At 42.6% G+C, this 15,597-nt stretch overlaps 1 long non-coding RNA gene across 1 annotated transcript; it reads right to left on the bottom strand.

The window, feature by feature from the left end:
- Window positions 1-689: 689 nt before the first annotated feature.
- LOC149979596 (uncharacterized) lies at window positions 690-14,188 on the bottom strand. Its single transcript, XR_016484496.1, has 2 exons — window positions 13,871-14,188; window positions 690-2,044 (listed from the first exon to the last, which is right to left on the bottom strand). It is a non-coding gene; the product is annotated as an uncharacterized LOC149979596 (long non-coding RNA).
- Between the last annotated feature and the right edge of the window lie 1,409 nt (window positions 14,189-15,597).

The raw sequence follows: 15,597 nt of genomic DNA, 5'->3' as shown, positions 1-15,597 counted from the left end.
GCAGGAATGTCCACCAGAGCTGTTGCCAGACGATTGAATGTTTCTTTCTCTACCATAAGCCACCTCTAAAGTTTTTTTAGAGAATTTGGCAGTACGTCCAATTGATCTCACAACCACAGATGATGTGTATGGCGTCGTGTGGGTGAGCGGTTTGCTGATGTCAACGTTGTCAATAGAGTGACTCATGTTTTTGATGGGGTTATGGTACGGGCAGGCATAAGCTATGGACAACGAACACAATTGCATTTTATCGATGGCAATTTGAATGCACAGAAATACTGTGACGAGTACCTGAGGCCCATTGTGTTTTTTTACATTGAATAAAAGTAGAGACTTAGAGCTACACTTCATTTGAGGAACAATGGGAAAGTAATTTTTTGAAAGTTGATAAACTTGTCAACTCACATTTGAGAAAATGGCTTTTGAACGTTTTGGTAGCAACTGGAGAGCACTCTGTCTACACAGTGTTCTCACCCTCTTAAGCCAGCCCCACCCATCTTTTTAAGGATTCACATGTGAGGTAATTTGATAAACAGTGAGAAGTGTAGTAAAGATTAAAACTTAGTGGTAAAAGTAGCAGCCCATAATAAGGAAATATTCCAGGTAAACAGAAACTCCGAACTCGGGTCGCCGGTGTGAGAAACAGTCACTTAAAAAACTGAGCCACGAAGATGAGGCAGACACAGCAGTACTTGAGACGGTGTTTTAATAAAGTAAAAAGGAAAGTACTTCAGGCAAAAATGTAAATCCACAACATCAAAAGTAATTCCAAGAGAAAAAGGTAATCCTCCAAGTGAAAAGGTAAATCCACAAGGTGGTAGGTACAGCATGGAAAAGCCTCAAAAGATAATCAAAAATAAATTAACGAGAACAAAAACAGAGTACCACAAGCGAGTCCAACTGGAGAAAAAATGTTCACTGCCTCGCTGGGGCTGGGTGCTAACATTCAAACACAGAGCAAAGAACTGAGGAAAACTAAGGGTTTAAATACATTCAAGGGAAACGAGGCACAGGTGCAAATAATAATCTGGAAACAGGGGAAAACAAAAGGGTAAAAAAAGCACAATGGGGGCATCTAGTGGCCAAAACCGGAACAATCCTGGCCAAATCCTGACACTAGCCACATATTGCCAAGTGGATGGGTCTCTACAGTAGGTGTGAATGGTACAGCCAAATTGTTACTTGCTCTGTAGCAATATAAGAAATTGATAGCATCAATATAAATAAATATACAGTACAGTATGTCACACAGGCAGGAGTGGTGGGTGCGGAGTCAAGTGCAGAGAGCAGACCCAAACCAAACTTTATTACGGTATCTAAAAGTAACGCCAAAAACGTCAGGCGAAAACAAATATATCCAACCCAAAACTGGACACCAAACAGTCAGTGAACATAACACGCAGCCAACCTAGACTAACAGAGAATAAGCCCGCACAAAAGCAGGCGGGACCAAAACTCAAACAAGAAACAGGTGCAACCAATAAGACAACAAACAGAAAAGGAAAAGAGGATCGGTGGCAGCTAAGACCGGCGACGACGACTGCCGAGCGCAGCCCGAACAGGCAGGGGAGCCACCTTCGGTGGAAGTCGTGACAATGTACAAGAACAATATCAATATCAGTGATAGATTAGGTATTTATATGCATGCAATCAGGGGTAAAGTGGCTGAGCAGCAGGATAAAGGGTATGTAGCACCAACGTGTGTGTTAGGACAGAGTAATTTGAATAGAGGCACCTCAGATAGTGCTGATGACTGATCCGTCCTAACCACGCATCAACAAGGGAATCTATATTCGGAGAGCCTGTTTCTGTCCTGCCCTTGACTTTGCTGCAGGGCATGTGATGTCCATAGCCTCTTTATCACAAAACTCCCTGATCTTCTCAAAAATATAAGTTTGTCTAGCTGTGTCCAGTCCAGGTGGTGCTTGTACAGGCAGACCTTCTATGGGAGGAAGGATGTCAGAGATGTGCAGCAGCTGAAACCTGGTCCTGACAGTCCAAACGCTCCTTGGCGACAACAACACCAGGCTCCAGAGCATTGAAGCTGTAAAACAGGAAATATCAAAACATTTTAGAAGACATTACATCCTTGCATAACCTTAATTCACCTATCAAGTTTAGTTAAGAAGAATAACCTCATACAATGCAATGAAAATTATATTCACCTGAAGTGCTGGTACTGGTTGAACTGTGGCAGCGGCCTGAAGTACAGAGTCAGGTGTTGTTGACAGCCATTGCTTTCCACCAGCACCATACTATCCTCTAGTCTAGTTGTTCCCAAACTTTTTATAGTCCCGTACCCCTTCAAACATTCAACCGCCAGCTCTCTAGCACTAGGGCCAGCGCACTCTCAAATGTTGTTTTTTGCCATCATTGTAAGCCTGCCACACAGACACTATACAATACATTTATTAAACATAAGAATGAGTGTGAGTTTTGTTACAACCCGGCTCGGGGGGAGTGACAAAGAGCTCTTATAGGACCAGGGCACAAATAATAAAATAATAATAATCAATAATTTTGCTCTTTATTTAACCATCTTACATATAAAACCTTATTTGTTCATCGAAAATTGTGAATAACTCACCACAGATTAATGAAAAGGGTGTGCTTGAAAGGATGCACATAACTCTGTAATGTTGGGTTGCATTGGAGAGAGTCTCAGTCATTTTCCACACACAGTCTGTGCCTGAATTTAGTTGTCATGCTAGTGAGGGCCGAGAATCCACTCTCACATAGGCACATGGTTGCAAAGGGCATCAGTGTCTTAACAACGCTATTTGCCAGGGCAGGATACTCTGAACGCAGCCCAATCCAGAAATCTGGCAGTGGCTTCTGATTAATTTCAATTTTCACAGAAATGCTTGTTGCAATTTCAATGAGGCTCTCTTGTTCAGATATTTGTAAATGGACTGGAGGCAGGGCATGAAAGGGGTAACGAATCCAGTTGTTTGTGTAATCCATTTTGGGAAAGTACCTGCGTAATTGGGCACCCAACTTACTCAGGTGCTTCACTATATCACATTTGACATTGTCCGTAAGCTTGAGTTCATTTGCACAAAAATAAATCATACAATGATGGAGGACCTGTGTGTTGTCCTTGTTAACGTAGACAGAAAAGAGCTCCAACTTCTTAATCATAGCCTCAATTTTGTCCCGCACATTAAAAATAGTTGCGGAGAGTCCCTGTAAGCCTAGATTCAGATCATTCAGGCGAGTAGAAACACACCCAGATAGGCCAGTCGTGTGAGAAACTCATCATTATGCAAGCGGTCAGACAAGTGAAAATTATGGACAGTAAAGAAACCTTCAAGCTCGTCTCTCAATTTAAAAAAACGTGTCAATACTTTGCCCCTTGATAACTTCTGTATGTGATAAAAGTGTTACATGGTCGCTGCCCATATCATTGCATAGCGCAGAAAGTACACAAAAGTTCAGGGGCCTTGCTTTATTAAAGTTAATAATTTTCACTGTGGTGTTCCCTCGGCAGCACAAACTTCTCGGTGGATGCTACAGTGTACCCAAGTGATGTCGGGAGCAACTGCTTGCACGCACTTACCACTCCACTATGTCTCCCTGTCATGGCTTTTGCGCCATCAGTACAGATACCAACACATCTTGACCACCAAAGTCCATTTGACGTCACAAAGCTGTCCAGTACTTTAAAAATATTCTCTCCTATTATCCTGGTTTCCAGTGGATTGCAGAAGGGGATGTCTTCCTTAATTGACCCCCTATAACATAACGGACATATACCAGGAACTGTGCCAGGCCCGTCTGTTTACTCATCAAGCTGTAATGCATATAATTCACAGGCTTGTATGCGAAGCAGTATTTGTTTCAAAACATCACCTGCCATGTCACTGCTGCGCCGTGCAACAGTATTGTTTGATGAAGGCGTTTCAAAACTCTCCGTGGCTATCGTGGCCTGCCATTCACCATTGCGTCCGCGTTTGGCAATCGTTCCAGTACTTGCGGACTAAGACGAGGATATCTTTCGGCGATTCCGCACAGTGTTTCAATATTTGGAGTCACCGGCTCAATGGTGGGACAGACGGCGTTAGCTGCATTTTAAGGGGTTTCAGTCTCCCTCAAAGTGGAAAATGTATCGTCGAAAGCAGAGTCCACTCTGAACGTTGATGCTTTCTTTCCTGAGATGGCCGTTGTGCTTGCGAACGACAAGAGAAGTTCATTTTAGCTACAGTATCGCATGACTACAAGGAGGAGGGAAGTTTCTCACTCAGAGACTGCTGGCTCAAAACAATTAAAAGAAAAGTCAATCAGGTTTGCTGATTGAATGTGACGAGATATAGTAATATCTGCTTGAGTCAGATTCTGCACCAAGAAGTTTCAAAACGTATTTTTCCAAAGGGGTCCTGTCGACAGATACTCCTTGTGGGTGACTGTGTTGCAGCCAGCGTTAGGAGAAGGCAGTGTAGAAATACGTTTTGGAAGTGTAGTTTCAGCATGAGAGGAGAGGTAGTCTGAGTGAATCCTCAAAGTTTAGTGTCGCATCGTTCTATTTTTTACCAACGTTTAGCTGGGTTCACAGCCCTTTTGAGATCATTGAACAAGGTCTGAGAGATGAGCGATTATGTCAAGCCTGAATCAATTAGTGCATCACAGGTTAAGCGACTTTCAAATTTGCGTTTTATGGTCATATTCCCCACAAAGTTGAGTGATTGCTTGCAACAGCATGATGCACCTGTACATAGCCCATCTGTAAATAGCCCATCCAAGTACCTCATCCCCATACTGTTATTTATTTTATTTATTTTTCTCCTTTGCACCACAGTATCTCTACTTGCACACTCATCTTCTGCACATCTATCACTCCAGTGTTTACTTTCTATATTGTAATTATTTCGCAACAAAGGCATATTTATTGCCTTACCTCCCTTATGCTACCTCATTTGCACACACTGTAAATATACTTTTTCTATTTTATTATTGACTGTATGTTTGTTTATTCCACGTGTAACTCTGTGTTGTTGTTTGGGTTGCACTTCTTTGCTTTATCTTGGCCAGGTCGTAGTTGTAAATGAGAACTTGTTCTCAACTAGCCTACCTGGTTAACTTCTCGGCGCACGGAACCAGCTAGCGGGCTGAAATTCCACAACATACGGTGATCTGTGATCGCTACATAAATAGTCATATTAAACATTCATGAAAATACAAGTGTCTCACATGTATCGAAAGCCTAGAATCTTGCTAATCTAACTACGTTGTCAGATTTAAAAAATGATTTATTGCGAAAGAATACGATGCGATTATCTGAGCATAGAGTCCCATAAAAAACAACAATTTTAACCAGCACAGGCGTAACATAATCACAAACTGCATTAAAATAAATCGTTTACCATTGACGATCTTCCGCTGTTCGCAATTCCAATGCTCATTGCTACACAATGAATTATATTTTGTTTGATAAAATCCGTTTTTATTGCCTAATACGAAACATTTTGTGAACCGCTTGTGTCGTGAATTCCGTCTTATTCCATTTTTGACGACACATTCCAGGTAAATAACCCACACAGAACGTGACTTTTCCAGTCATGTTTGGTTTCACTGCAATCAACTGGTTTGTTTGTAACACAATCAAACGTGATGGGCCATTTTGCGGGACGTATTGACTGAAAGAAACCGATTTGAAGACAACAAGCCATGACATCATTGTACACCAGTGATTTGCCAGCTGTTTCGTTGATTGACTGTCTTTTAACCCAATGACCACTGATCGTCTTGAAATATAGCTGGGTAGATAGCCAATGAGCTGAGGTAAATGGCAATAGGTCAAGTTTATGTGTTGCAAGACCAACCCATGTAGTAAGCTCCAGCGGAAATAGAGTCATTTGCTATTGAAGTTTTAAACCAGAAGGAGAAACACATCACGTCAAGTGTTCGCATGAGTTTTGCTCGCGCAACTGAGTTTGGACAGCCATTGCTTTTCCCTCTCCTACTGATAAAGACATTTGCGGTTGATATATTATCGATTATATATTTTAAAAACAACCTGAGGATTGATTATAAAAAATGTTTGACATGTTTCTGTGGACATTATGGAAACTATTTGGAATTTGTATGCGTTGTCGTGACCACTCTTTCCTGTGGATTTCTGAACATAACGCGCCAAACAAACAGAGGTATTTTGGATATAAATATAATCTTTATGGAACAAAAGCAACATTTGTTCTGTAACTGGGAGTCTCTTGAGTAAAAACATCTGAAGATCATCAAAGGTAAACGATTAATTTGATTGCTTTTCTGATTTTCGTCACCAAGCTACTTAATGCTAAGTGTACATAATGTTTTGTCGTGCGATCGATAAACTTACACAAATGCTTGGATTGTTTTCACTGTGAAGCATCATTTCAAAATCTAACATGACAGGTGGATTAACAGAAGGCTAAACTGTGTTTTCTTATATTGCACTTGTGATTTCATGAATATAAATATTTTTTTGTGATATTCATTGAATGTAGCATTATGCTTTTCAGCGGTTGTTGATGACAATTATCCCGTTAACGGGATTGCAGTCATAACAAGTTTTAACAACCCTCCAGACGAGCTTCAATGCCATACAACTCTCCTTCTGTGGCCTCCAACTGCTCTTAAATACAAGGAAAACTAAATGTATGTTCTTCAACCGATCGCTGTCTGCACCTGCCCGACTGTTCAGCATCACTACTCTGGAGGGTTCTGGCTTAGAATAAAATTTGGACAACTACAAATACCTAGGTGTCTGGTTAGACTGTAAACTCTCCTTCCAGACTCACATCAAACATCTCCAATCCAAAGTTGTAGTATGTAGTACGTACATATTGAAATTAGATTTATGAATTACTCTTTGAGGACCTGCCCAAACCCCCTCCCCCCCGCCCCAACCTGCCTTGCATGTCCGGTACGCCAGTGCATGTAATAACATATTCTAGAAGTTTTCATGCAGACTTTGTTATAGCAGTTGTTATAACAGTTGACATTGCAGCATATGACAACAGGATGCACAGTCATCTGTAACACACATAAGATCGTATACGATTAGTCAACTTTTAAAAACTTCTTATGAATGCTTGACACGTGTTATATAGATGTTATGAAGGCTCAAAATTACGAGAAAAAAAATGATATAAAGATGAATGCAGTAATATAAGTAGAGTAAGATCACTCATTTAAATAAATAACCTTGATTAAAATAATGTAGTGCTTTATTAATCTTCATGTCATTCCCAAGGATAAATGGGAGAAGTAATTAGAGCTAATAGGAAATTCATTTCTTCCCCATTTCCCAGAGTTTTTCTTCACTATCTGTTCTGATGGAAAAGGATGGCACAAAAATAGTTCCTGCTACCTAAGTGGTATAATTGATGGAGATAGCATTTCTCATTAAAATCGTCCCATTAAGTTTGAATTTCAGATCCAAAGCTGCTTACAACAGAATTTTAATTTGTTTTGAGTCGTTTCTTGAAAACAACTTCAACCGTTTTACGTTGACCAGCAATTAACCCACTACTTCCTTATTGTATGAGCATCAGTCATCTGACAGGAAAATATATATGACTCCTCCATTATTGGGGTAAAGCACCACTTAAGCATTACTGTCGCCCTGACCTTAGAGAGCCGTTTTATTTCTCTATTTGGTTAGGTCAGGGTGTGGGGTGGGCATTCTATGTTTCTTTATTTCTAGGTTTTGGCCGGGTATGGTTCTCAATCTGGGACAGCTGTCTATCGTTGTCTCTGATTGGGAATCATACTTAGGTAGCCCTTTTTCCCTCCTTTCAGTGTGGGTAGTTATCTTTGTTAGTGGTACTTAGCCCTGTTAAGCTTCACGGTCGTTTCTTGTTTTGTTGGCGACATTATAATAAAAGTAAAATGTACGCTCACCACGGTGCACCTTGGTCCACTTCTTACGACAGCCATGACAATTGCACAACTTATATGATGTAAGAGGGAATTTTCATATACTGTATATTTGTAAACAACAGCTTGTGCATAAATCTAAGGAAGTTTCGAGGTTTTGCTCACCTGAGGTACAGTATCTCATGATAGGCTGTAGACCACACTATTTATCAAGAGAGTTTTCATCTGTATTTTTCGTAGCTGTCTGTATACCATCACAAACCGAGGCTGGCACTAAGATTGCACTCAATGAGCTGTATATGGCCATAAGCAAACAGGACAACGCTCATCCAGAGGCGCTCCTAGTGGCCAGTTTCCCTCCACTTTAATGCAGGGAAACTCATTCATTTTACCTAATTTCGACCAGCATGTTAAATGTGCAACAAAAAAACAACAACTGTAGACCACCTTTACTCCACACAGAGAAATGCGTACAAAGCTCTTTGGCAAATCTGACCATAATTCCTGCCGTAATCCCTGGACCACTACTTCTGATCTTCACAGCTAGCTTGCACACAGTACCGAAGCTATCCCTGAGGCCTACTTCCCGGCCTCCTCAGCTGTTCACCCGAACCACACTCAAACACGGCTAGAGCCCAAAACTCCACCGGATCCTTGCTGTAAACTTGGCTACATAGCTGATGCTTGCTGGACACTGTGATCACTTGGCTACAAAGCTGATGCCTGCTGGACTGTCCATTAATCACGGTACTCCATTCTGTTTGTTTATGTTTTTATCTGTCGGTCCCAGTCGCGAACTCAGGCTCTGTGTGTAGTTAATCCGACCCTCTCTCCCTAGTCAATGTCATTTTACCTGCTGTTGTTGTCTCACCTGCTGTTTTACCCAGCTCTCCCAATCAACACCTGCGATTACTGTATGCCTCGCTGTATTTCTCTCTCAAATGTCAATATGCCTTGAATACTGTTGTTCAGGTTAGTTATCATTGTTTTAGTTTACAATGGAGCCCCTAGTTCCACTCTTCATACCTCTGATACCTCCTTTGTCCCACCTCCCACACATGCAGTGACCTCACCCATTACAACCAGCATGTCCAGAGATACAACCTCTTTTATCATCACCTAGTGGCTGGGCTTACCTCCGCTGTACCCACACCCCACCATACCCCTGTCTGCGCATTATGCCCTGAATATATTCTACCATACATACATCTACCAGAAAGCTGCTCCTTTTATTCTTTGTCCCCAACGCTCTAGGTGACCAGTTTTGATAGCCTTTAGCCGCACCCTCATACTACTCCTCCTCTGTTCCGCGGGTGATGTGGAGGTAAACCCAGGCCCTGCATGTCCCCAGGCACCCTCATTCGTTGACTTCTGTGATCGAAAAAGCCTTTTTTCATGCATGTCAACATCAGAAGCCTCCTCCCTAAGTTTGTTTTACTCACCGCTTTAGCACAGTCTGCTAACCCTGATGTCATTGCCGTGTCTGAATCCTGGCTTAGGAAGGCCACCAACAATTCTGAGATTTCCATACCCAACTATAACATTTTCCGTCAAGATAGAACTGCCAAAGGGGGAGGAGTTAGCCTGAAAAGTAATGACATACTTTCCAAGTCCATACCCAAACAGTTCGAACTACTAATTTTAAAAATTACTCTCTCCAGAAATAAGTCTCTCACTGTTGTCTCCTGCTTACCGACCCCCCTCAGCTCCCAGCTGTGCCCTAGACACCATTTGTGAATTGATTGCCCCCCATCTAGCTTCAGAGTTTGTTCTGTTAGGTGACCTAAACTGGGATATGTTTAACACCCCGGCAGTCCTACAATCTAAGCTAGATGCCCTCAATCTCACACAAATCATCAAGGAACCCACCAGGTACAACCCTAAATCTGTAAACAAGGGCACCCTCATAGACGTCATCCTGACCAAATGGCCCTCCAAATACACCTCCGCTGTCTTCAACCAGGATCTCAGCGATCACTGCCTCATTGCCTGTATCAGCTACGGATCCGCAGTCAAACGACCACGCCTCATCACTGTCAAACGCTGCCTAAAACACTTCTGCGAGCAGGCCTTTCTAAACGACCTGGCCCGGGTATCCTGGAAGGATATTGACCTCATCCCGTCAGTTGAGGATGCCTGGTCATTCTTTAAAAGTAACTTCCTCACCATTTTAGATAAGCATGTTCCGTTCAAAAAATGCAGAACTAAGAACAGATATAGCCCTTGGTTCACTCCAGACCTGACTGCCCTCGACCAGCACAAAAAACATATTGTGGCGGAATGCAATAGCATCGAATAGTCCCCGCGATATGCAACTGTTCAGGGAAGTCAGGAACCAATACACACAGTCAGTCAGGAAAGCCAAGGCCAGCTTCTTCAGGCAGGAATTTGCATCCTGTAGCTCTAACTCCAAAAAGTTCTGGGACACTGTTCTGAGCACCTCCTCCCAGCTGCCCAATGCACTGAGGCTAGGTAACACGGTCACCACCGATAAATCCATGATTATCGAAATCTTCAACAAGCATTTCTCAACGGCTGGCCATGCCTTCCTCCTGGCCACTCCAACCTCGGCCCGCAGCTACTCGCCCAAGCCTCTCCAGGTTCTCCTTTACCCAAATCCAGATAGCAGATGTTCTGAAAGAGCTGCAAAACCTGGACCCGCACAAATCAGCTGGGCTTGACAATCTGGACCCTCTATTTCTGAAACTATCCGCCGCCATTGTCGCAACCCCTATTACCAGCCTGTTCAACCTCTCTTTCATATCGTCTGAGATCCCCAAGGATTGGAAAGCTGCCGCAGTCATCCCCCTCTTCAAAGGGGAGACACCCTGGACCCAAACTGTTACAGACCTATATCCATCCTGCCCTGCCTATCTAAGGTATTCGAAAGCCAAGTCAACAAACAGGTCACTGACCTTCTCGAATCCCACCGTACCTTCTCCGCTGTGCAATCTGGTTTCCGAGCCGGTCACGGGTGCACCTCAGCCACGCTCAAGGTACTAAACGATATCATAACCGCCATCAATAAAAGACAGTACTGATTCTGTCTCCTGGTGAGAAAAGTGCAAATCAATCCCAGAACAACAGCAAAATACCTTGTGAAGTTGTGTCTATACCAACAATAAAACGGGTCCTACATCGACATAACCTATATCGACATATATCGTCATAAAAAAAGCCTGACTACGGTTTGTAACTTCACATGGGGAGAGTCCTCTGGTCTGGATATATTGAAGTAACATCTCAAGACATCAGTCAGGAAGTTAAAGCTTGGTTGCAAATTGGTCTTCCAGATGGCCAATGACCACAAGCACACTTCCAAAGTTGTGGAAAAATGGCAAAAGTACAACAAAGTCAAGGTATTGGAGTGGCCATCACAAAGCCCAGACCTCATTCCCAGAGAACATTTGTGGGCAGAACTGAAAAAGCATGTGCGAGCAAGGAGGCCTACAAACTTGACCCGGTTACAACAGCTCTTTCAGGAGGAAATGGCCAATATTCACCGAACTTATGGAGGGAAGCTTGTTGAAGGCTACCCAAAATGTTTGACCCAAGTTAAACAATTTAAAGGCAATGCTCCGAAATACTATTTGAGTGTATGTTAACTTCTGACCCACTGGGAATGTGATGAAATAAATAATTCTCCCTTCTTTTGTTCTGACATTTCACATTCTTAAAATAAAGTGGTTATTCTAACTGACCTAATATTGGGAATTTTTACCAGGATTAAATGTCAGGAATTGTGAAAAACTGAGTTTAAATGTATTTGGCTAAGGTCTATGTAAACTTCCGACTTCAACTGTACATACCTCAACCAGAAGCCATGGATCACAGTTAACATCCGCACTGAGCTAAAGGGTAGAGCTGCCTCTTTCAAGGAGCGGGACTCTAACCCGGAAGCTTATAAGAAATCCCACTATGCCCTACGATGAACCAATACAGTACTAAGATCAAAAACATACTACACGGGCTAGTACCTTCTTTGGATGTGGCAGGGCTGGCAAACTATGACAGAATACAAAGGGAAGCACAGCCACGAGCTACCCAATGACAGAAGCCTACCAAACAAGCTAAACAACTTCTATGTTCGCTTCGAGGCAAGTAACACTGAAGCATGCATGAGAGCATCAGCTGTTCCAGACGACTATGTTATTACGTTCTCCGTTGCCGATGTGAGTATGACCTTTAAACAGGTCAACATTCACAGACTGATTACCAGGACATGTACTCCGAGCATGCGCTGACCAACTGGCAAGTGTCTTCACTGACTGATTCTGTCATACCATCATGTTTCAAGCAGACCACCATAGTCCCTGTGCTCAAGAACACTAAAATAACCTTCCTAAATTACTACCAACCCGTAGCACTCACTTCTGTAGTCACGAATTGCTTTGAAAGGCTGGTAGTGGCCCACACTAAGACCACTATCCCAGAAACCCTAGACCGACTCGAATTTGCTTACCGCCTCAACAGATCCACAGATGATGCAATCTCTATTGCACTCAACACTAACCTTTCCCACCTGGACAAAATGAACACCTATGTTAAAATGCTATTCATTCACTAGAGCTCAGCGTTCAACACCATAGTGCCCTCAAAGGTCATCACTATGCTAAGGACCCTGGGACTATACACCTCCCTCTGCAAATGGATACTGGACTTCCTGACGGGCCGTCCCCAAACACATCCACCACTCTGATCCTCAACACGGGGGCCCCTAGGTGTGTGTGCTCAGCAGTCCCCTCCTTTACTCCCTGGTCAGGCATGACTGGTTTGCCGATGACACAACAGTGGTAGGCCTGATCACCAACATTGAAAAAGACAGCCTACAGGGAGGAGGTCAGAGTTCTGGCGATGTGGTGCCAGTACAACAACCTCTCCCTCAACTTGATCAAGACAAAGGAGATGATTGTGGACTACAGGAAAAGGAGGACCGAGCACGCCCCCATTCTTATCGACAGGGCTGCAGTGGAGCAGGATGAGAGTTCCTTGGTGTCCACATCACCAACAAACTATTATGGTCCAAACACACTAAGACAGTTGTTAAGAGGGCACGATAAAGCCTATTCCCCCTCAGGAGACTGAAGATATTTGGCATGGGTCCTCAGATCCTCAAGAGGTTCTACATCTGCACCATCGAGAGCATCCTGACCTGTTTCTTCACCTGGTATGGCAACTGCTCAGCCTCCGACCGCAAGACACTAGAGAGTGTAGTGTGTATGGCCCAGTACATCACTGGGGCCAAGCTTCCTGCCAACCAGGACCTCTATACCAGGCGAAGGCCCAAAAATTGTCAAAGACTCCAGCCACCCTAGTCATGGACTGTTCTTTCTGCTACTGCAACGCAAGAGGTTCCAGAGTGCCAAATCTAGGTCCGAAAGGCTTCTCTACAGCTTCTACCCCTAAGACTCCTGAACAGCTAATCAAACGGCTATCCAGACCCCTCTATTACGCTGCTGCTACTCTCTGTTTAGTATGTACGCATAGTCACTTTAACTCAACCTACTTGTACATATTACCTCATTTACCTAAACTAACCGGTGCCACCGCACATTGACTCTGTACCTGTACCCCCTGTATATAGCCTCGCTATTGTTATTTTACTGCTGCTGTTTAATTATTTGTCACTTTTATTTTCCACGTATCTACTTTTTCCTTAACACTTTTTTTTAAACTTCTTAAAGCATTGTTGGTTAAAAACTTCTTATGGAGGTGATCCCTGCAGAGGGATAGCTCAGCGGAATTTTCAGAGCGCCACCTATAGTACTTTACTTAGTACTCGTTAAATCTCAAACTTTCATTAAAATACACATGCCAGGTACTGAATTAAAGCTACACTTGTTGTGAATCTAGCCACCAAGTCAGATTTGTAAAATGCTTTTCGGCGAAAGCATGAGAAGCTATTATCTGATAGCATGCACCCCCCAAAATACCAGCACGACACGTAAACAACAGATTTTGCGGTAGCCGGCGCTACCCAAAACGCAGAAATAAAATATAAAACATTCATTACCTTGGACGAGCTTCTTTGTTGGCACTCCTATATGTCCCATAAACATCACAATTGGGTATTTTTCCCGATTAAATCCGTCATTGTATACCCAAAATGTCATTTGCTGAAGGCCAGTCTGATGCTGCAAAAAGTCCATTTACAAGACGCAACGTCACTTTTTAAAATTACAAAAGTCGCCTATAAACTTTTACAAATCACTTCAAACGACGTTTCTAAACCAACTTTAGGTATTAATAAACGTTAATGATGTATCAAATTGATCACGGGGCGATCTGTATTCGATAGCAGCAAGTCTGGAAAACATCGGCCATATTTTCCATTTCACAACATCCTGTGGTGCGTCAGAAGAAGGGAGGGGTCTATTTGTGTTGCAACCAGGGATAAATGATTCTGATAATGATAGCAATGGTGACATCGTGTGGAAGCTGTAGGCGTTTACAGGGGGTTTGCATATATTTTCCCTCGTCTTAAACAATTGATTGAATGGCGGATGAATATATATTTTTTTTTTTGGTGAACAGTTTTACCAGGGATTTTTACTCCTAAACACGTTCTGTTATAGCCACAGACCCGATTTAACCAGTTTTAGAAACTTCAGAGTGTTTTCTATCCACACATACTTATCATATGCATATACTATATTTCTGGCATGAGTAGCAGGACTTTGAAATGTTGCGCGATTTTTAACAAAAAGCTGCGAAAATTCGCATCATCCATAACAGGTTTTAAGGGCTTGTAAATAAAAATTTCAATGTAAGGTATACAACTGTTGTATTCTGCAAAGTACAATTTGATTTGATTTGTTGTGTACCTACAGTGCCTTGCAAAAGTATTCATCCCCCTTGGCGTTTTTCCTGTTTTGTTGCATTACAACTGTAATTTAAATTCATGTAATGGACATACACAAAATAGTCAAATTGGTGAAGTCAAATGAAAAAAAAATATTTTTTCAAAGCAAATAATAATATTAAAAACGTAAAAGTGGTGCGTGCATATCTATACACACCCCCTTTGCTATGAAGCCCCTAAAAAAGATCTGGTGCCACCAATTACCTTCAGAAGTCACATAATTAGTTAAAGTGTGCAATCTAAGTGTCACTTGATCTCAGTATATATACACACCTGTTCTGAAAGGTCAGAGAGTCTGAAACAGTAATAAGCAAGCGGCACTATGAAGACCATGGAGCTCTCCAAACAGGTCAGGTACAAAGATGTGGAGAAGTACGGTTTAGGGTTGGGATATAAAAAAACATCTGAAACGTTGAACATCCCACAGAGCACCATTAAATCCATTACTAATACAATTTAAAGAATATGGCACCACAACAAACCTGCCATGAGAGGGCCGCCCACCAAAACTCACAGAACAGGCAAGGAGGGCATTAATCAGAGAGGCAGCAAAGAGACTAAAGATAACCATGAAGGAGCTGCAAAGCCTCACAGCAGAGATTGGTGTATCTGTCCATAGGACCACTTTAAGCCATACACTCCACAGAGCTGGGCTTTACAGAAGAGGGGCCAGAAAAAAGTAATTGCTTAAAGAAAAAATAAGCAAACATGTTTGGTGTTCGCCAAAAGGCACATGGGAGACTCCCCAAACCTATGGAAGAAGGTGGTCAGATGAGACTAAAAGTGAGCTTTTTGTATGTCTGGCGCAAACCCAACACCTCATCACCCCGAGAATACCATCCCCACAGTGAAGCATGGTGGTGGCAGCATCATGCTGT

The sequence above is a fragment of the Oncorhynchus mykiss genome, chromosome 11 (assembly GCF_057628025.1).
Source record: "Oncorhynchus mykiss isolate SJ-2025 chromosome 11, ASM5762802v1, whole genome shotgun sequence".
Classification (NCBI taxonomy): Eukaryota; Metazoa; Chordata; class Actinopteri; order Salmoniformes; family Salmonidae; genus Oncorhynchus; species Oncorhynchus mykiss.
The sequence above is the reverse complement of the archived record's forward strand: the minus strand, read 5'-3'. Positions and strand labels throughout refer to the sequence as shown.